The sequence below is a fragment of the Bolinopsis microptera genome, chromosome 4 (assembly GCF_026151205.1).
Source record: "Bolinopsis microptera isolate Bmic1 chromosome 4, MBARI_Bmic_1.0, whole genome shotgun sequence".
Classification (NCBI taxonomy): Eukaryota; Metazoa; Ctenophora; class Tentaculata; order Lobata; family Bolinopsidae; genus Bolinopsis; species Bolinopsis microptera.
In genome coordinates this window covers 13315118-13338627 of record NC_087075.1, presented here as the reverse complement: position 1 = coordinate 13338627, position 23510 = coordinate 13315118, and the positions used below count along the sequence as shown (strand labels likewise).

Below are 23510 nucleotides of genomic sequence, written 5' to 3'. Positions count from 1 at the left end.
TATAATGGTTGGGAACTAGCGTTGGGAGACAGTGGCTACTACAACATGCTGTTCAGTTCCAACATTAATCTGGCCAGCAAGTTCCCCACTGACAATACTTGGTATTTCTACTGCTCAACCTGGAGCCTAGCTTCTAGAACCTTCCGAGTGTACGTGAACGGGCAACAAGTAGGGACCCAGACTACACCCTCCGGGAGAAGGCTGCAGACAGGTGGAACATTAATCTTGGGGAATTATGCACCAGGCAACTGGCACTATTTCGGAGGCATGCTTTTTAACTTAAATATGTACTCTAAAGAACTGACGGCTACAGAAGTAGCTGCCCTGTCTGCAACTGGATTTTGTGCAGAGATTCCTGAGCAGTTGGAGGAGTACCGGGTGATAAAGTGGGAAGATATTCTCAAACTAAGCAGATCTGGTACTGTGTCGGATATAGACACTAGATGTCCTGCATTCGTTCAACTAGGGAAAAAGCTGGAATTGGCTGTGACAGAAAAAAGTTCTCTGGAACTATCCTTAAACAAGACGAGGGCAGATCTATTGGAAGTTCAAGAACGCTTTAACTCAACCGAGGTGGAACTAAACAAGGTACAAGAACGCTTCAACTCTACCCAGGAGGAACTAGTTGGGGTACAAGAACGCTTCAACTCTACCCAGGAGGAACTAGTTGGGGTCAGGAGGCAGCTTGGAGCAACAGAGGGGGAGTTGAATGAAACGAGGAGCGACCTTCAAGAAACAAAGTTGGAACTGAGGAATCTCACGGAGTCTAAATGTGCGCTAAAGAAAGGGAATTTGACAAAGTGGGATATGTTTTATTCGCCCGAGTACTATAATAAAACCTTCACTCGCACTCTCTACCAACAACTCACCTCGACATGGGATTCAATTAGCAGTAAGACGCAATTAATATTTACATAAATTAGTCATATTTTTCATATTTTGTTGCAATTGAAATGAAATTCTTATTAAGGAAATTTATTTTGCATGCTTGATACTAATTAACCAGTAACATACATATTTGTCCATTTCGTTTGATAAAACTTTATTATTACAGTTTACGAGTACAATTATAAGTAGCACAATTAGAGCACAATTAGAGCACAATTAGTAAATAAAATTTACAAGCACACGATACGACATATGTATGTTCGATACCATAAAATTCTTGTAATTTCATTAACTCGATCAAAATATCAACATATTTTAAACGAATTGATACCAGATCGACAGTACTGTTTGTAAACGAGTTTTAACTTCTCCTCTTATTCAGATCGATTGTTTGGGATGACGATTACTGACAAGGTAATCGAGCTGATAAAAGATCTGGACGATGATCAGATCGATCACTGCGGAGAATTATCATAAAGCCTTGCTACCAAGATTATGTAAGTTACTCATCACACTTACTTATTGAATATTGTTTCAATTTTAAATGTCAAATCAAGCAGATTCAGTAGCTATCTTACATTGAAATGTGTCGTTCGACTTTTCACTTTTGTAACATAATTTCAAATCAGGTGCTACCGGAGAGAAATGCACTAAACTATGCTGACGGTCATAAGAATGACAGCTGTATACTGACGCTGATCTTTTTGGACGATGTTTACCCTTGAGAACGTTGAGAACCTACCCTAATTGAGAACGAGACGAAGCGAAAACATCCCGACCTTCCAATACTGATCACGATCTACTTCAACAACGGAGATAATTATACGGATACCTTTAAGTTATGGACATAAATTGCAAATAGACTGGAAGCACACTGGACTCACTTAAAATTATCAATCTTAATTTTAAACAGTTAAACTTGGTTGTTAATACCAAGTATAATTTGGAACATTTGATACTACCTACAGTATGAGTATCTTAAAAGTAGTATGTAGTATTCATTGATAGACGATGATTTAAAGGACGTGAGGAAATTACGTTCATTTGTACTCAGTTCACCTCCATTTTTCTGAATAAAAAAATCTTTTTTATTGCATTACTACAATTACAAAGGATGCTGTAACTTTGATCACCATAATTTGGTAATCATGGCAGAACTTTGGTTTGGCTCATGGCTGTTTTATACGTCTGTTAAGATGAAACATACCAAATCAATGAATTAGATTTAAAATGTTACCTTTAACCTTACCTCATACATTATTAAAAGCATACTTAAATTCTGTATAAGTGAATTTATTGTTTTAAAATTTGTTGTAATTGTATCGACAATCTAATATGAACTCTGAAGTTATTGTATGGTACGTGAATATATCAATTTTTACCGGTATTAACTTTCTAAAACTCAGACATGTTATACCCGGCAACCCACAGGCTTCTTTTGTTTAACCAGGAAGTTGTCTTGGGCATGGCGGACTCGGTTTTATTATCAATCAGTAAATTTGTATCAAATGTTTTGTCTCGTACCATCAAATCAGTGACAGAGTAGCATAATGGACTTTCTCTACCTTCAAAGTGTTTCATGGGAAACCATCACTGAAAAGCCGTATTATAAACGATACAGTCCAACTAATGTCAAATTTATACAGAACCCCACGCCTCGCGGCTGATGAGGCTTTACTGTGTAGCCTCCAGGAAGCTATCAGAAAATTCTTGCCAGACATGAACTTTTCGTCTGTGGGTGATTTTAATGCTAGGCTAGGGCAACGGATAAATCAGATTTTGAAAGTGGTCTTCAAACTACATGGGAGACATGGTATTGGTCGGCGTAACGAAATATTGGCGAAAGGTTGCTGTTAGGCTTCATGATCACTAATGGACTCTATGCAGCCAACACTGCATTTTCACATGCGAGCAGACACACATCATTTTTACAGGATGGGGGATTAAGACCGCTAGAGATCCAATAAGTCTGTACCTGGTTTTCTCAGATTGATTATGTTTTATGTTGAATCTAGAAGTACCCTCATGCTTGTTGAGCTAGGTCCTTACGCTGGTGGCAAACTCATCTGATCACAAAATTGTAAAAGCAACTTGTGACTCAGTAAACGTTACCAAACTTTACAGTACTGCCAAACACAAAGTCAGCGTATAAACACCAACTCATGGTTTTTGTAGCAAGATGTTCAAAGTTTCTTTTCAACAAAATGCTGCTCAGAAGATTGAAATGATACCATCTGCTCAGTCGTTACTGAAAGTTTTTAACAACCTTTTCGAAGGCGTTTAAAATTGCTGAATCTGAAACCAGTGGGTATGATAAGAAACACACCAAAGTCCAGAACATCGACACAGTCGTTCTCTATGTCAGAACAGGACACCAAATTACGTATAACATTTTAACGACAACTCAAAATGCGTGACAGAAACAAATCCTTGGTAGTGCGTAAGGAAATCAACAGACCTCAAGAATGACATAGCAAAGCGCCTAATTTACATTGAAACCGGTCTGCGACCTTCTAGCTGAGGACGATCAACTCCATGATGATACAGAAGAATGTTCGAAGGCATCCAGAGCAATTTCAAGCACAAAGGACACTCCTCCTATTCAGTATTCCTACCAGAATCAGAAGAACTTGCTCTCAATGACGAAGATAAGGCAGACATAGTCAAGAACTGTTCTGGAACATTAACAGGCCAGAACCCCACTAGAACTTTTGTTGGAGCTGCTAAGCCATTAGATAGCATATAATGCACTTGAAGTTGAGACAGCAGCCAAGAAACTAAGAACGTTTAAGGCCGTGGTCTGACAACCTCCCTACACGGAATTCCTTAAGTATGCACCTCCTTCTTTCTCAGAAGTTTGCTTCACTTATCAATGAGTCCTTTGAAAAACAAGAGCACGTTCAATCTTTCACTGAGGGATATTTCACCCCCCTACAGAAGCCCTGGAAAAACCAAAATGACAGTTAAGGTCTACGTCCCTTGTGCCCTTCCTCAAAGGGAACTAGGGGAATAATCCTTTCCATGATAACACTCCGCGGATTCAACAACAGAATAGCAGTACACTGGGCCATGGCAGAATGCCTATAAATCAGGACACAGCTGCTCTATTATTGTCTGGGTCACAAAAGGTTCTTATTTCGGTTGTCAAGGAGAAACTTGGGGTTTAGTAAACTGGGGATTGACATTGTTCATCAGCTTTCGCCACAAAACATCCGGTTCAACTTATCCTCAGGGCTACTCGACGATGCTAGGCTGCTAGAAGATGAAATATCATAGTTAGATATCTGCTCGCGAACACCAAACTCTGGAATTTAAGATCAAAAAGACGACATCGGGAGGAGTTCGAACGAAAGTCAAATAGGAGCCTTTCAAGTGACTGTAGTTCAGGTGAAGCACAAGAAACTAACCAAACTCGCAGGTCAGAGCGATTAGCTCTAAAACCTAAACAATCTTATGAAAAATATCGTTAAGATCAAACGTTAAGATTTTACACACAATTGTTTTCGAGTATTACACGAATTTTATACGGTGAATTTTTTACACAATATGTACAGTTAACTGAATATTGACAAGGAGTAAGAAATCCGAGAAGGACATTGTTTTTTTAATAATTTTGTTTCGTATAATTAAAGTATCGTGCATTTTTAAACCAGAATTGATTGATTATTTCGGGATCAAAAGCTTTGAATGTTCACGTATTTGAATGACAGAAGAGAGAGAGGAAGGATTTTATGGAACGCGCAGAACGTTTTAAATTTTATAAAGTAATTTATGTCCAGTACTTTTATGCGCGCTGTTTTTATCCTAACACGAGGTATTGAAAGATGAAGGAGGAATGTTGTGAATTGTAATATTATGCAATATAATGATTATTAACCATTTCTATCCTTAGCCTAGGATTCAAGTCCAAGTTATAACAAGTGTATCAATTCTCTGAAGAACTCACGAATTATAGATAAAATATCAAATCATAACAATATACAACTGAAACTTTTTTGACTGGGTCAAATGCTTTAATGGCCTCCAAATCAGCATGAAATAATAAAAAATTGGCCAAGGAATAATGATTTTAGAGCCCAAAATGTGGACCCCCAAGTGGTGTCAAAAAACGCCAATTAAATAGGTAATAATTATTTTAGTCTCTTGAGTCTTGACACCGTTTGGGTTATATTATACGGGTTCCTGCTAGTTAAACTAAAGGATACAAACATGCTTTAGTACTACAAATATACAATCATGCTCGACCGGAATCCCGGCTTAATCCCTGTCCAAATCAAAAATAGATTTTTGTAGATCTATTTAAAATATACAAATACAAATTTGACCTGCTAAAAATATATTTCTGCTGGACCACTAGACCTGCTATAGACCACTAGACCACTTTGCTGGACTGGAGTATGAACGAGGCTTTAGTACCACAAATATATATCCAAACATCTAGACCCGCATCAACTGCTAGAGCACTATAGTATAATCTTAAACAGACGGATTTTTAAAAAACCACAAAATTCAATGAACCCTCAAATAGATGCGGTTGTATATAAACAGCCAACCTATTCATTGCAAGGTAACACCTTAACAACAATAGAAGCTAAGTGCTTGCCACTAAATGCTTCTAAACTCACCGGACGTATTCATCTGAGTTAATTGGACTGCAGGAGTTCGAAGGGATCCTTTTCATCATCTTCTTCCTGTTCAGTGACAACTGTCTCCAGGTCATCCCTGGGGAAGGCTCTGATAAATTGTAGCGAATTTCAAACACAAGAAAGTATTTAAATTGTGGCTTCGTTGAGTCTGACATTTTAAAACAGAATCGAGGACTATTTCAATATATTCTGTTTTGAATATTTCCATTTATTTCGAAACGTAAATGTCCCATAACAATTCAATTACCTTAACACTGACCTTAACAACCAACTTTTTTAGATTCCAAAAATTGTATGTAAATTATTTTTCCAATTTATAATTCGCATAAACTTTACATAAAAAATACCGAGCAAGTTCACTAAACTTTTACATATTGATATCTGAATTTTCGAATCAAGAGGAAGCAGTAAGTTAAAGAATACCCACCAGCCCGAGTCGCTTTGTTTATGATAGAGGGAGTAAAGTTATCCATTTTCTGGGACGAGGAAAAGGTATATCTTCAAAACAAAGTGATAGGCTGCGAATAGTGAGCCCTGACTGACTAAAGGAAGAAACAATAGTACTAGAAAGTTCAAAGTTCTGGATCTTCTAACAATACCATGGAAACGGTGTATCATACTCAATATGCAACGATATATCTTAATCGTCCTTTAACGAGTTTTGATTACCAGAAAAGGTGAATAAGAGATTACTGTTTATGTAGCTAGGAGCCGATAAGAGAATAAAGAATATTACAAAATTATACAAAATTATAAACAATATCCCAACAGTAACTACTAACTATGTCAACTGTGACCTTTTCGGCTTTACCAAGGCGTCCTAAAATTAGATTATGGCTCAAATACGTTCATTCTTAAATCTTTAAATTTAAATTTAAGATTGAGGCCCTAAGTACGGTCAAGTGAAACGAAAACAACATGCAATTTGATCACATCTTGGTCAAATATTGAATAAGCTGTTTGGTCGAAGTTTGGTCCTGTTTAAGCGCTGTGACGTACGACTACGAGTCTGCGGGTAGGACAATTGTTTCAACTTATCGGTTAGAACTTTATATGAAAAGCTTTTATCTCCAACAATATGGCATTTTGAAACGGTTCAACTTGTGAGAGTCACGTGTGGAAACAAACTCACGAGAAATTCAATTTATTTACAGCACGCAGAAAACCAGGCGGGACTTATTGACTTAGCTAAGGAGAATTCGTTAATTTCCTGGTAGTTACCGTGTTTTGTACGATGTTTAGGGAAATTATTAGATTTATCATCAATATCAAGCTAATTTCACAACTACTTATAACTACGCTATATTGTAATATATCATAAGATTATCGTAGAAAGAAAGTACTAATAATGTTATGACAAGATTGTTGTCCGAAGAGACTTAATCCTCTTCGCGTCCAAGATCAACGTTAATCTTGCATCAAATATAAATCACGAAAGATAAATTACTTCCCCAACAGGCAACATCATATGACCTATAGGCTATAATATGACACGCTGGTGTATTTAGGGTGAGGTATTTATATTAAAAGACTAAACAGGACTAAACAGGACTAACCGTTAGAAGGGTAGTGTCGCTGACTGCTGGTAACCACTAGTAACCACTAGTAACCACTAGTAACCACTAGTAACCACTAGTAACCACTAGTAACCACTAGTAACCACTAGTAACCACTAGTAACCACTAGTAACCACTAGTAACCACTAGTAACCACTAGTAACCACTAGACTAAACAGGACTAACCGTTAGAAGGGTAGTGTCGCTGACTGCTGGTAACCACTAGTAACCACTAGTAACCACTAGTAACCACTAGTAACCACTAGTAACCACTAGTATAAGTAACCACTAGTAACCACTAGTAACCACTAGTAACCACTAGTAACCACTAGTATAAGTAACCACTAGTAACCACTAGTAACCACTAGTAACCAATAGTAACCACTAGTAACCACTAGTAACCACTAGTAACCACTAGTAACCACTAGACTAAACAGGACTAACCGTTAGAAGGGTAGTGTCGCTGACTGCTGGTAACCACTAGTAACCACTAGTAACCACTAGTAACCACTAGTAACCACTAGTAACCACTAGTATAAGTAACCACTAGTAACCACTAGTAACCACTAGTAACCACTAGTAACCACTAGTATAAGTAACCACTAGTAACCACTAGTAACCACTAGTAACCACTAGTAACCACTAGTAACCACTAGTAACCACTAGTAACCACTAGTAACCACTAGTATAAGTAACCACTAGTAACCACTAGTAACCACTAGTAACCACTAGTAACCACTAGTAACCACTAGTAACCACTAGTAACCACTAGTAACCACTAGTAACCACTAGTAACCACTAGTAACCACTAGTAACCACTAGTAACCACTAGACTAAACAGGACTAACCGTTAGAAGGGTAGTGTCGCTGACTGCTGGTAACCACTAGTAACCACTAGTAACCACTAGTAACCACTAGTAACCACTAGTAACCACTAGTATAAGTAACCACTAGTAACCACTAGTAACCACTAGACTAAACAGGACTAACCGTTAGAAGGGTAGTGTCGCTGACTGCTGGTGGAGGAGGAGGAGTTTAGTCTGTTGAGAGTGCTGGTGGTCGTGGTGCAGGATATGGGACGTTGTCGCTTCCTTCCTACCTCTCTGAAGAAATAAATAAAGTCACATTTTATATAGCAGTTTATCGTTGTCGCTTCCTTCCTACCTCTCTGAAGAAATAAATAAAGTCACATTTTATATAGCAGTTTATCGATTAATAATTGTGTCAGCTATTATATAAGTAGCAAATCAGAACATGATATTGTTAGCAGTACAGGGAATTCAGATATATAAATTATAAAGAGGTTAAGTTCCAGGTGTTGGGTTTTTTTGCGACCTTCTGCAGTACACAAGAAAATGCTGGTGGTAATTTTGGGAAATTGGTAGATCACCGACCGGCTATAAGCCGGTTATAAGCTGGCTATAAACCGGCTTATAGCCGGCTACAATTTTTATAGCCGGCTATAAGCCGGCTTATAGCCGGTTAGTAGCCGCTTACATTTGTTGTTGAGCGACGGCTATTAGCCGGTTATAAGCCGGCTATTAGCCGTTTAGGTATCGGCTATAAGAAATTCAGTGAAAACGGCTATTAGCCGGTTATAAGCCGGCTATTAGCCGTTTAGGTATCGAAAGTGGTTATAAGCCGGCTATAAGCCGGTTATAAGATATTAACTCAACTTCATCGTACTGAACGATAGTCAGGAGCCGGCTATAAGAAATTCAGCGAAAACGGCTATTAGCCGGTTATAAGCCGGCTATTAGCCGTTTAGGTATCGAAAGTGGTTATAAGCCGGCTATAAGCCGGTTATAAGATATTAACTTAACTTCATCGTACTGAACTGAGTTAATATCTTATAACCGGCTTATAGCCGGCTTATAGCCGGCTTATAACCACTTTCGATACCTAAACGGCTAATAACCGGCTTATAACCGGCTAATAGCCGTTTTCACTGAATTTCTTATAGCCGGCTCCTGACTATCGTTCAGTACGATGTAGTTGAGTTAATATCTTATAACCGGCTTATAGCCGGCTTATAACCACTTTTAATACCAAAACGGCTAATAGCAGGCTTATAACCGGCTAATAGCCGTCGCTCAACAACAAATGTAAGCGGCTACTAACCGGCTATAAGCCGGCTTATAGCCGGCTATAAAAATTGTAGCCGGCTATAAGCCGGCTTATAGCCGGTTAGTAGCCGGCTTATAGCCAGTCGGTGATCTACCAACTGGCCGTAATTTTAGATTTGGAAAATGGGATTTTAAACTTACTGGGCAATGAAGTAAAACTTTCTTTCGGGCTTCATTTTTTCATTCTGTAGGTGAACCTGAAACGTTAATCATTAATGTGCACTTAATCTAAATCTTCACCAATATTTTGCAAAATAAAATTACAAATTATTGATAGGTTGTAAATCTATCAAATAACATAATTTCAACATAATTTACTCTTACCATATATAGTTTGTCTCTAAGTTTTCTGCACATGAGATCTGATTTGGTTTCAGCTGGCTGTTTCCTTGTCGGCGAACCTGCTGTGAGGAGTAGCTTTATTTTAAGTTTATTTTAGAGCAAAATGAGAACAACCAAGTTTTTTTTACTCAAATTCTGCTATGTCAATGTGCACAGGTCTTAAGTCTTTGTATAAGTAATTACTAAAAAACTCCCAGTGATAGGGAAAAATTTCGTACACCGATTAATAATCCCAAATTGGCCCTGTAAAGATAGATGATTACCTTTACTTTTCAAGTTGCAGCCATTTTTAAATTGGTCGATTATCAAGTTGACTTGAACTTCTCGGTTGTTCTGGCCGTCTATGCTCAGTTGTCTGAAAAAAGTAGTAGTTATTAAACTAACAATAAAACGTTTATTGGAAAATCTTACCAAAAACGTTTATAAAATTCGATCAGTTCACGCAGCAATCTACGTCGTATTATGGTACAATCAGTTCTGATCTCATACTAGCCTACTTCCAATATATTACCCCGATCACTTTGATTCTGACGTTAACTCTGTCGAGACAATGTAATTAATCGAAAAGAGAAACTTCGTCGAGAAATCTTACGTCATCGGGAGAATATTTTGAAGGTAGCCTCAAATCCGCAGAAACAATGGTCAAGACTAGTTTTCAACGCGAAAAAATTCAAGGAAGGGATTTATTGATCCGACCGACTAAACTATTTAAATGCATTTAGTTAATTTAAAAACTTTGAATTGATTACATCAGAACCGGATATCAATAAACTGAATGTCATCATCAACATGCTGTCGCCGACTGTTCAAAGTCGCTATTAGATATTTAGAATCACAAATGCCACATGATTTTCTGAGTCATCCACACTGCAGAACAATGATTCATAAACCGCGAAATTTAATTAACTTTTCTCAGTATTGTCTGCCATGACAGGCGAGCCCCGGCGGAGCCTCCGGAATTTTTGAGAAAATCGAAGCATTTTGCCACATTATCCGGCATCCTGATCACAGGAATAATCTCAGAGACATGTGTAAGCTTTATAGGAAATATTGTCAGGGCAGGCAATCGGGAGGTTTCGCCTGCCCTGCCTCATTGCTGGCTAGGTGACTGATTTCAATATCGACAATCTGTTCATGATATCTCAGAAGATACAAGCAATAACGGCAATACTTCAACTACATGACACATTGAGCAGCACTAACTTAGTCACTGAGGTGCAAATTATAGGATAATCGTATCACATGCACATTCAAATGACAAATTACATATTCAAATTACATATTCAAATTACCTCCAGAGTGGGTTTGTCTGCGGGCGGAGCCTTGAAGTTTTCACGCATTCTTCTGCTACCATTTCTTGTGAACTAAGATGCTAAAACACTTTGAGTACATCAGAAAATGATGAATAGAATTATCTTCAATTGATCGCCAGTTAGTTAGGGCAAGAGTTGATTTTTCTGTGAACAAATTCGTAACAAAGGTTTGTCTACTGGAATGTGTTGTCCATAGTCCCAGGAACCACCAAAAAAAACCGTCCAGCTGAAACTTTTGGGCAAAAATTTTTATAGTCATTTTTCTCCAGGAACCCATACGCCCCACCCCTAATATTGGTTATTCGGCTCCCGAAGGTCTTGAGATCTCCATAGGGGGTGCAAAATGACCGCAATGGCCACATTATGGCAGGCGAATGATAGTTTCAGAACGATTGGGGCTTTATTTTTTCGAAATAAATGGAATTTTTCGAAATTTTTCTCAATTTTATTAAAATTTCGAAAAAAATACACCAAATTATTTTTAACGCTTATTTCAAATCTTACTCGGGAAATAACTTCAATTAACAAATATCAAGGTTAACTAACAAACAACAGATTATTGACCAACCCCCAGACAGCTATTCGACGGTACATGCTACTCTGGTTGAATGTCTTAAGTTATCCTACAGTGAGCCGATGATAATCACATTCGATTTGCCATTGTGGATTAAGGCCACCCGAATAGTACTGGAAACTGGGATGCCTATTGTGATCAGGGTTGGGGGCTTCCACACTCTCACGAGTTTTCTTGGCTGCATAGGCTATATAATGGCAGACTCTGGTTTAGAGGAGCTCATCAAACTCGTGTATCCTGGAGACGTCACGCATATATCGGATGGAGGATCTTACTATAAAGCGTTGAGAGCCCACTTTCTGATCGACGCCGCTCTTTGTTGTTTCATTATAGAGGAAGAAGTTTACGACGAGGAACTAGTAGACTTGGAAGGTTACATCAACAAATGTGTGAACGAAAATATAGGTGTTAACTTTAAGACTAAATCTATTCAGGATCTATCAGAGAAAATAACTCTGCTTCTAAAGGGGGGGGGGGGGATCATGTTTTTTGTCCGTTTTTGTCTGTTTGGCAGCCATATTTTCAAAACGGACAAAAAATAAAGCGGACAAAAACGGACAAAAACGGACAAAAAATAACAAAAATTGAAATAACATTTAGATGCTTCCTCCTCTTCCTCCTCCTCCTCCTCCTCCTCCTCCTCCTCCTCCTCCTCCTCTTCCACCTCCTCAGTCATCCTCCTCCTGAGTCCTCCTCCTGGGTCCTCCTCCTGAGTCCTCCTCCTCCTCCTCTTCATCCTCCTCCTCTTCATCCTCCTCCTCTTCATCCTCCTCCTCTTCCTCCTCAGTCCTCAGTCCTTCTCCTCAGTCCTCCTCCTCATCCTTCTCCTCAGTCCTCTTCAGTCCTCCTCCTCAGTCCTCCCCCCAGTCCCCCTCCTCCTCCTTCTATTCAGTCCTCCTCCTCATCCTCCTCAGTTCTCCTCAGTCCTCCTCCTTCTCAGTCCTCCTGAGTCCTCCTCCTGAGTCCTCCTCCTCCTCCTCCCCCTCCCTCTCAGTCATCCTCCTCAGCCATCCTCCTCAGTCCTCCTCCTCTGCAGTCCTCATCATCCTCCTCAGTCCTCCCCCTCCTGGGTCCTCCTCCTCCTCTTCATCCTCCTCCTCTTCCTCCTCAGTCCTCAGTCCTCCTCCTCATCCTTCTCGTCAGTCCTCCTCCTCCTCAGTCCTCCCCCAGTCCCCCTCCTCCTCCTATTCAGTCCTCCTCCTCCTCCTCCTCAGTTCTCTTGTAGGTTTACAACCTACCAGGACGCGCGCCGAGTTGGACAGATATTTTACGAGTATCACCCGTTAACAGTTCTCCTCCTTCTCATTCCTCCTTCTGAGTCCTCCTCATTCCTCCTTCTGAGTCCTCCTCCTCCTTTTTCTCCTGAGTCCTCCTCCTGGGTCCTCTTTCTCCTCCTCCTCCTCAGTCCTCCTCCTCCTCCCTCTCAGTCATCCTCCTCAGTCATCCTCCTCAGCCATCCTCCTCAGCCATCCTCCTCAGCCATCCTCCTCAGCGATCCTCCTCAGTACTCCTCAGTCCTCCTCCTCAGTCATCCTCCTCCTCCTCCTGAGTCCTCCTCCTGGGTCCTCCTCCTGGGACCTCCTCCTCTTAGGTCCACCTCCTCTTCATCCTCCTCCTCTTCCTCCTCAGTCCTCATTCCTCCTCCTCAGCTCAGTCCTCCTTCTCAGTCCTCCTCCTCATCCTTTTCCTCAGTCCTCCTCCTCCTCAGTCCTGCCCAGTCCCCCTCCTCCTCCTATTCACTCCTCCTCCTCCTCCTCCTCAGTCCTCCTCCTCCTCAGTCCTCCTCCTTCTCAGTCCTCCTCCTCCTCCTCAGTCCTCCTCCTCCTCAGTCATCCTCCTCAGTCCTCCTCCTCCTCCTCCTGGGTCCTCCTCCTGGGTCCTCCTCCTCCTGGGTCTTCCTGATCCTCCTCATTCCTCCTTCTCCTCCCCTCCTCAGTCCTTCTTTCACTCCTCCTCGTCCTCAACAGTCCTCCTTCTCCCCAGTCCTCCTCCTTCTCCTCCTGGGGCCTTTTCCTGGGTCCTCCTCCTGGGTCCTCATCCTCCTGGGTCCTCCTCCTCCTGCTTCTCCTCCTCAGTCCTTCTCCTCCTCAGTCCTTCTCCTCCTCAGTCCTTCTCCTCTTCCTCCTCCTCCTCAGTCTTCCTCATATTCCTCAGTCCTCCCCCAGTCACCCTCCTCCTCAGTCCTCCCCCAGTCACCCTCCTCCTCATTCTCATCCTCCTCATCAGTCCTCCTTCGCCTTCTCAGTCCTCCTCTTTAGTCCTCCTCCTCCTCCTTTTCCTGGTTCCTCCTCCTCAGTCCGCATTCTCCTCCTCAGTCCTTCTCAGTCCTTCTCCCAGTCACCCTCTTCCTCATCCTCCTCATCAGTCTTCCTTCTCCTTAGTCCTCCTCCTCAGTCCTCCTCCTCCTCCTGGGTTCTCCTCCTGGATCCCTCTTCTCCTCCTCAGTCCTTCTCCTCCTCCTCAGTTATCCTCCTCATATGAACCTTATATGTTGTAACTGTTCTGTCGATGTGGAACAGGCCTGTTTGACTTTCAGATGTTCATGTAGGAAATATGGCTTCAATTGTTTGCCAGCTTGTGGACGATGCCATGGTATGAACTGCACAAACATTAGACATGATGAACCTGAAGAACAAGCGAATTTTGATTAATATTAACTGTGTATTAATAATTGTCATGGTACTTACTGAGAATACACATTTTAGATTAACCGTATTTGTTATTTGTAGATAAGTTTTTAAATAGATTTGAAATAAGCGTTAAAAATAATTTGGTGTTTTTTTTTTTCGAAATTTCAATAAAATTGAGAAAAAATTCGAAAAATTCCATTTATTTCGAAAAATAAAGCTCCAATCGTTCTGAAACTATCATTCGCCTGCCATAATGTGGCCATTGCGGTCATTTTGCACCCCCTATGGAGATCTCAAGACCTTCGGGAGCCGAATAACCAATATTAGGGGTGGGGCGTATGGGTTCCTGGAGAAAAATGACTATAAAAATTTTTGCCCAAAAGTTTCAGCTGGACGGTTTTTTTTGGTGGTTCCTGGGACTATGGACAACACATTCCTGTAGACAAACCTTTGTTACGAATTTGTTCACAGATTGACCCATAAACAGCAATTCTTGCCCTAACTAAGTAGGAAAACGTAAACATCAATATCATGAATTTTAGAATGTGAGTCATCATCACGTGATCACGCCCCAGAGTGTGGTCACGTGATCACGCCCCAGAGTGTGGTCACGTGATCACGCCCCAGAGTGTGGTCGCAGCTTGTCGAAAACGTTCGATCGAATGCAAATTGCGACGAAGTCTATCGCCTGTAGTAACAACTACAGTCTACCTGGAAAACTATTCTTAACAACTTTACCCAGTAACGGCTCAACACAAGAAAACTACTTTACTACTTGTTATAAAATTAAAATCGCAATCTGAATTGGTTTAAGACCTCCATAATTATCCCCAATCCATTTTACAAGTTTTGACTAATCAATAACTTTCGACCATTCTTTTTCTATTAATGGGCACGCAGGTCTTTCAACGGTTTTAAAAAAACTGTTTACTACCCACGAATACGAAGGAAAATTCACAAACAAAAAGCTTGTAAAGCTTAAAATTACTGAATGCTATGTGTCTTTCTAAAAACTAAACAATTCTGTAAAGTCTACATAAGGAATAAACCAAAAGCGCTGTCACCAAGCTTCAAAAGGTCGACAAACAAGTTCATTAATTTAAAACAAAAAAGTACATTTTCACATTAATTTAAAACTTGAGGATTAATAGAAGAGTGATATTAAACGTTGAATAAACCCCCCCCCCCCTTAATCAGTTTTTTAGGACGACTGTCAGGTCACTGAGCATTGGCCACTTCAAATGTGCTTACTATAATGCCAACAATACTAGTCAATTATCTTGCCTTGTCGAGGAACGAAACAAATTAACGGAACAGAGTTACAACAAAAAAGCCGAGTGTAATATTTGTGAATGAACACCGCACGTGCGCGCGGCGTAAGATGGCTACTAAAAGTACTAACGCGTGAGCAGAGAAAAGAGCGAAGCAGGCCCTCAGGGGCATATTTATAGCTATCTAAAATTGTACGTCCGAAAAAATTCTTTTGGTTCAATCATGGCAATTTCTTTCTTACCTTTAATAATGTAAGTACGCAACCGCGGTTCCAATATCACTGGATTGTTAGCTTTGCCTAATCACATAAACATCGTAAACAATCAAAAATGACTAATCACATCTTATTAATAGACTAAATATCAAATTGCGATAGAAAAGATAAACAATAGAAGCTCCCTCGTACTATCTTAGAAAGTGTCTATGAATTTCATAGCACAGTGGAGATAATATGAACTTGACGTAACTTTGCGATCTAGTCGTAAGCAGTAAATGATCAATGTAAGGATATCAGTCCCTGTATAACACAAGTGAACTTCAGAGTGAAGCGATTTATTCAAAGTGGTAGCGGACACTAGCTGCTATAAACCTGCCGACAACTCAGCTGGTATCAAACTTAAAGCAACTGCTATTAAGTATTAACATTTGTTAGCTACATAATAAATCACCGACCCTGAAACCACAAAAGATTCTTCAACAGACCTCAAAACCTGACACGATGTTTTAGAAAACCACACCGACAACAGTTTAAAAGAAGATTTGTAGTTCAAATGAGACCACTGCAGATGAACAAGTGTTTGCATTCAAAACAATAGGAAGTACTATGTAAAAAACAACTGCTGGAGCTGGACAATAGTTGATTTAGAGAAAATAGTCTCTTTGCTGTTTACATTCTTAAAGTACACAATGGCGCTGAGCTTGACTAAACAGAGCACTTAGTTGACCTGCTCGACAACCATATTCCGTAGTACGATGAGATATCGTTTTCATCAACCACAATACTCTTTTTTGTGGACAACATTTAACATAGCTGATTCACTGTGACAATGTTTATAGAAAAAGTTGCACATTTACGTAAATCGTTGTATACCTCGAAACAAATCTCGTTTGAGAGAGATTACAAGAAAACATTGAACAGCTTTTTATAGATGTAGTTGTAGTTGACAGAATCAGCATTCAGTTATCTGCGGGGACCTCAGGCTTTTTCTGCTTAAAAACAATGAAGCTGCGGCTGAAAGACAGGCTGAATTCAGTGAGCTGTCCAGTAAGCAATGTTTATAGTTCTATTAAAATTTAAAAGTTTGTTTTCAATTTCGAAAGGAAATTAAAATCTGTTGCAGTGCACAGGTGCTACACTGATATGAATTTAATGTTTTAGAGCTATGTTTGAAAATTGGGTGAAGGGGTCTATGAAATTGTTGACAGAAAATTTGGCTGTCGAAATGACATAATAATAAGATGTTTTAATAAATAATGAGAACGGAACACTTAATATAGCCTTATAGTCCCACACCAAGCATACATTCTTGGAGCCCTCCAATTCCTATTTTATAGTACAGCTGATAATGAGATATATTAATAGGGTACGAAATAAGAGTCCACCATGACTCACTGAAAACACATACTCCATGTATTTTCGACGTATTTGGCAACATACTTTGCTGTACACGAAAGTTGAGAATGTTCTCTTTACCATTTGATAGAAACCACAATTGATAAAACTAATCTTTCAAATAAAATATAACAAGCTAATACATGGAAATTGCCTTTAAATCTATTATAGATTGTGTCCAATTTTAAAATAATAGCAAGGCAAGCAACAACGTTCTGATGTTTCCACATTCCTCCATTTTGTCACATGGTCACTTTTGAACAAAGTAATGGATGAGCTAACGTCAATGAAACCAATACCACCGTCAATGAAACCAACACAACATCTATTTTTTAGTTTTAAATTGAAAATTCGACAGATCTTATGTCTACTTTTGAATGTAAGATGACTAATTGATAATTGACGTCATTTAACGTGGTATGGTAATTTTTGTTAGGTTAATATTCCTATCGATAGCAATGAATTCCGGCGCTATAACAACGCAATTTAAAATCTTTTTATAACATTAATAAATTCTCCCCCTATCAAGCAACATGGTAATTTAACTCATGCACTTATAATTATGGTAATGTTCATATGCAAAAGTAGTTATATTTCCATCATGATGAATATTCCGATGGATATGAACCCGTTGTTTAGCTAAAAAGCGTAATCGTGAAATATAATAACATCTATAAACAAAAGAGCACCTAAAGAAGGCTCAGCAAAGTGCTGGCCTATTTAACGCTTACGAAAGACTCATTTCGTTTCAATATGTCTCAAGTAATAAACTCCTCCATCCTAACTCTAACTCTCTTCTAAGTTCACTAAGTTGTAAAATCATCTTCTTTTTTTCAAATAAATTTGTCTCTTCAAATAGGTACTTTTTCACAATAATAATCATACAAATTGTCCCTGTGTCTACCACTCGTCCGTTTATTGGTTGACATCCAGTGTAGCAAATATCAGAGACTGGTAGGCAGGCGTGTTCCCGTTGTCCACTGGCGTAGGAACATGGACCTAGCGATGGTCCACCGAGCCTTTTCCCCACCTCTCGGTAGGTGCCTGGTCTGGTATGAGCGGTAGAGGCCTTGTTAGATATTGAGCTAGCCATGATGTGTAGAAGCGCTTGAGTGCTTCCTCTGAAACAACATCTAACTGACTCTAAACATGCTGAGGTACGGCCCATCAGCACAGTTTGTACAGGAGCACTGGATACTACTATGAGTCGTAGAGTTTGATCTTACTCTTCTCAGTTATCTGACTCCTCTCTGATCCTGCACCACAGCTTGTCAAAGCCAAAGGCAGAGTTAGCTTTAATTATTCTATAAGTAACATCCGTGCTCTGATACCAAGCTTATTACCAAGAAGCGTCTCGTTTTCTCCCACTCCTCTTTTCGCCCTCTTAGTTCATTACCCCACTCGTCACAGTCACCAACTTCTTCTAATAACACTCTGGTAAACTTTTGTCATGTGTCCTTGACAAAGAGACTCCATTCCACTGATAATATTCTTGGAGATCTGAAAGATATCCTGTAAACTCCTCCATATCTTCACCAATCACCTCTACATCGTCTGAATAGCCGGACTCAAGAGGCATGTGGTATCGGCTATCGGAGGTTGGGTCTTTGAGGGAGGACTGCTCTTATGTGCACTAAAGCTCCAGCTATATTGAGTTTAAAACAATTTACCACCTGTGCGTCTCCGTTGGGAGGCTCTATGTTAAAGAGAACATCTGGAGTCAGTAAACACACTCTGCCTACTAGTAGTGGTGTTAGCCAAGAGGTATTGTACAAGCTCGTCGTCTCTGGAGCATCCTGCAGCTTCTAGTAGTGTGATTTTGTACCCTAGCGATGTTATTGAAAGGCAGCTGACAAGTCGATACTCACTTTGTTCCATTCAAACTCCTTCTATCATTACTACAGATAGGACATGCTCTGTGCCCCAAACTGGTCGGCAAGCTCCTCACGTATCTGGATGCGTTTTATTACTGAAATTTCCGGTCGGGTAAATTTAGTCTTCAAAACCTGAAAAAGGAAAAATGAGATGGGAAAATTTGTTTTCATTTTGTCGTGTGATTTTGGACTTCCAATACCACAATTTGGTCTAATACGCATCATCACTCGACACTATGTGTTTTTTAAAGGAAACCATGATCGCCGACAAAAATATAAATAAATTTTAGTACCATTCATCAAGTTTTCTCAATTGACTGAGTCTGAGCTCTGCAAGGGGAGGCTAAATACGATCTCCTGGTGCACCCATGCTGTCAATTGTATTGAAAGCCTTTTGGATCATTTAGTGGAAACAATAAAACATTACAACTTGAAGATTAAAAGAAAACAAAGGAATAATAAATCGTTCCGGCGTGTTAAAAGAGAAATACAATTCGTCATTTCATCACTTTCAGTTTCTCACTGCAATTTTCTACTCGGTACAACCCTTGCAACCGGATAGGCTCCTGTCACGTTTTCATTATTTTCAGTTTGGTTACAATCTTTCTATAACTCAGGAGAATGTTCATCTAAAAAATAATAACGACCCTCTTTGAAGATAACTGATCGCGATGAATAATATTTCTGTTCAAATAGCACTTATAAAGCAGTTACTTACATCCACTTCAGCTGTTGGTAAATTCGAACCCATCCACAAGTCTCCCTACCTCGGCAGGGAACCAATGTTTCTGACTACCGTAAAGTTCTGGAGGATGGCCATCCCTCATTCATCTCTCTGGACAAACACTCTGAGTGTGCAATTGTACATTTAAAGAATTGGTGAAATGATTACCATACTGACTTAGAGTCGTTAGCTAGTAATCCTAGATAAAAGATGTCTTTTAGAAGTGTTACCGGGACTCAGAGGAGACCATGAAGATAAGACCGGAGACGGACTGTTTTTCCAGAGTGCGGATACAGACAGTGCGTGGAGGTGATCCATCACAGGATATGAGGGGTCACAACATGAAAGTTCCCTTGCATACCCACTGGATTGGAGCTCAGGCATGTGACCAAACCTGGAGTTTGAAGGTCTGTTTTACGACCGACGGACAGCCAATTACTTGGGTGCAAGAAGAACGAAAGTATCAGCATAGAACACCGATATTGTGCATTGCACTGCTCTCCTGGGTTGAGTTGTGTTAACGTCTAAAGCATTCCTCCAAATTGTAAAAGTGCGGAGGAAAAAGAGTGAGGCAAATCTGTTGCTCTGTCCCCGCACTGATACTATAGAAAAGGGACGGAATGTGGTCCCTGATGCAGTATCATCCCCGATATAACACGTCATCACTCTAGGATCTCATGTTTCAGCTCCAACAATACACCAGAACCCTAGACTTGGATTCCGAAACAATAACTCTAAATGAACAGAAGTTCTTAGTATAGTTACATGTAAGGATGTAAAAGCTGAAAATTGGGAGAGCCCTGCTGGATGTGTCAACCCAGTATTCCTACCTGGATGAGATCATCACGGTGGAATGTGATGAGGGATTTGGAGTGAGGGGTGAACAACGAAACTTATGACAGCAGTTATATCACCAACTCTCCAGCACATGGATCTGAATCTGTGCTCTCCTCTACCCTAAAAAAGGGAACATATATGCTCTAACCTGGAGGACAAGAGTAGGAGTATGACATTGACAGGATCGTGGAACATTCTTGTTGGTTTTTGTAGGCGGGCTTATCATATTTTAGATCATTGATTGTGTTATGAGTTTTTGGACATGTGAGATGTCTACTTTTAAGTATATAATCTAGAGTCGGACACGCTTTTACATTTAAACTTAACACACATATTATTTGGAATGCAGTTTTTATAACTTTTTCAAATTATCCGTGCTTTCTTTTTATTTAAATGTACCTACATCAAACAAATGTAAATTATAATAATTTGTGAATGAACCATCTGCAAATGCAAAATGAACCGGAATGAAATTGGTCCGCTCGCTTTTTTCCATTCATTTACAATTGTGATCGATTAAGAAGAACTACCCGAAGGCAGCTGTACTCAATAACGATTCAATACACATCAGATAATTTAATACTAACTATACGGCCCCTTTCCGAATTACTAGTGTATCGACCCCGTAAGCAACCCAAAATGATTTTTACAGTCAATTTGATTTCAAGAAAATTAATCGACTATTATACAATTAATTCGTAAGCTGTTATAATGGGAAAAGCGAGCGACCGATTTCCTTTCTCGGTAACATTTTGCATTTGCAGACGGTCATTCAATTAATATCATTTTGATTTTATTTGATAAAGAGAGAACACTGGCATCGTTACACTCTACCCAAATATTGTTTTGGACAAATGAACAATAAATTAAAACAACAATCACGTAAACACCAAGCCAAATTCCTCCGTATTCAAATTAAATCTAATGGTACACGGATGAGGAGTCCAACACCCGATACAATCTTACCTCTCATTTCACTACTCTGTAACCCTCTTATATGGCACCAGCCATTTCTCACAAGACTATTAGTATAACTCCTTTGAATTGTAGGGTTGTTAAGGTATTACACGATAGGATTAAACCAACAAGTGGGTGTAAAGAAGGAAACGGCACCACGTAGCCACCCAATCCTTTAACAGGAATATAAAACGCTAACAGACACCCCAGGGTGTAAGGAATAAACGCAATAAGGAAACTGAAAAGTCACCCCAAACAACACAATGTTTTCCGTTTATTAACAGAAGTTTGGGTCTTTCTTAAAGGCTATAGAACAAGTGCGTGTAATGTTATAATTAGTGATTAGTAACCAGATGATATGTATGATGATAAACCTGAATTACCACAACCAGTAACACATCGTTTGTCCGCCGACACACAGACCCTAAAACGTTTGAAGTGGTATGTACATTGTAAGTTGTTGAAGATGAGACCACAAATGGGTTAGATGGTAGCTATAGTTATAACTGTTACTAGCCACAATCCTTCACTTTGTTGACAAATAGGTTCCGAGAACTCAGGGGGTAGCTTACCCTGTATATTAGTTAATGTTCACCCGACTATAAGAAGAATGTGTAGCAATAAAATGAAATCTGCTTGAAAACCTGATCACGATACAGCAAAGTCCCCGAATATCCACTGGTTACCACGCGAAGTTAACAGAAGTAACGGGCATCCACCATCACCACATGGTATTAAATCCTGATTCCCAACTTGTTGATACACCACAGTGACATCTCCTCAATCCTGATAGCGCTGTACTTTGTGTGTTTACCTAAAGCACAAAACCATTACCAGAAAACCCAGCTATTTCCACAAATATAAGCCAGGTGTTGATGATGATCTGGTCTGCTAGGCTTTTCGGGAGCTGTCGGGGATGTTGAGCGTGTGGTTCAGGATCAGTTGCATCTTTTGCTGGGAGAAGCTATTTAAGCTGTCAGAAAAATTATAATGCAAGAACATTGAACAATTAAATGATGTGAAAAGCGATAATTGTGTGTTTGGGTGGTCTATCTCAGTTCAGTAATAACCTAAGGTAGTTGAAAATGATATTAGGGAAGTCTGAAATAAAGAACTGCTTCCAATGCAAAACAGCTACATGGCCATTAAATCTTATTTCGACTGTACAATTGCAATTTAAAACTTTTCAAAATCTAAAACAACATGACAATTGTTAGTGAAATTTACTCGATACGGTGAAATTAAGAACTGGTACAAGTGACTTAGAACAGTAATTGAGACTGGTAAAATTTGGATATTCCATTAAAAAGGTAACTATAGCCCAACATTAGTCCTTATGTTGTCAACAGAACACATAATGTCGGTAATTTCTGATGGTAATAGTTCCTATCATAACCCAAAAACTTATGCAAAACAGATGCAAAGTTTGAAAATCCACTAACACATTTGGCATCACATTCAAGTAATTCACAGTTACACGCTCTTCATCTCCTTCAAAAGAAAAATCAATTAGTTCGCTTCAGCAACAAGGCGTACAAGTTATTAAGACGTATTTAGATGTCAATTGTCAATGTTTAAGTAATTAAAATGACCGTATAAGTTTCTGATATAAGAATGGTTAACAAGTAATATGCACAATGACATAATACGCCAGTCTACAATACGCCATCAACACTTTTCAAGCCTATTCTTTAATTTACATTTGATAATGATTTTGCTTTTGTGGCAAAAAATGTAAATTTTTGAAATTGTGATGCATACCTACTATTAGTTTTGATGAATGCATTACCATGCTAAGACCACAGAATTATGAGTAAAGGAGGCTAGAATCTACGTAGAAAATGGACAACTAGGCTTGGTGAACTATGGAGTTTAACGGCTAGAAATCTACGTAAAAATGGACAACTAGACTTGTTGAACTTATGAGTTAACGCTAGAATCTACGTAAAAAGGACAACTAGACACTGGTGACTACAAAACAGTATTTAAATCTCTTTAAAGTTCTCTTACCAACTGAGTCTTCTAGAAAATATAATCTTTATCTCCAACTTTGGTACCGTCTGGCGTTTCATTCCTGCCCAAAGAAATATCGTTTGTTCGTAATTTAATGAGAAAAGACTATAGCTAAAGACCAGCTTGTAAAGCCGCACACGAACAAC

General features: G+C 39.5%; 1 long non-coding RNA gene across 1 annotated transcript in view; it reads left to right on the top strand.

The window, feature by feature from the left end:
• LOC134813985 (uncharacterized) overlaps window positions 1-1534 on the top strand; it is a 1610-nt gene extending 76 nt beyond the window's left edge. The window contains exons 1-4 of the long non-coding RNA XR_010160079.1: window positions 1-546; window positions 589-892; window positions 1271-1385; window positions 1518-1534. The exon at window positions 1-546 is cut by the window's left edge and continues 76 nt beyond it. This is a non-coding gene — a long non-coding RNA (uncharacterized LOC134813985). The remainder of the gene's footprint in view (window positions 547-588; window positions 893-1270; window positions 1386-1517) is intronic.
• Window positions 1535-23510: the final 21976 nt, after the last annotated feature.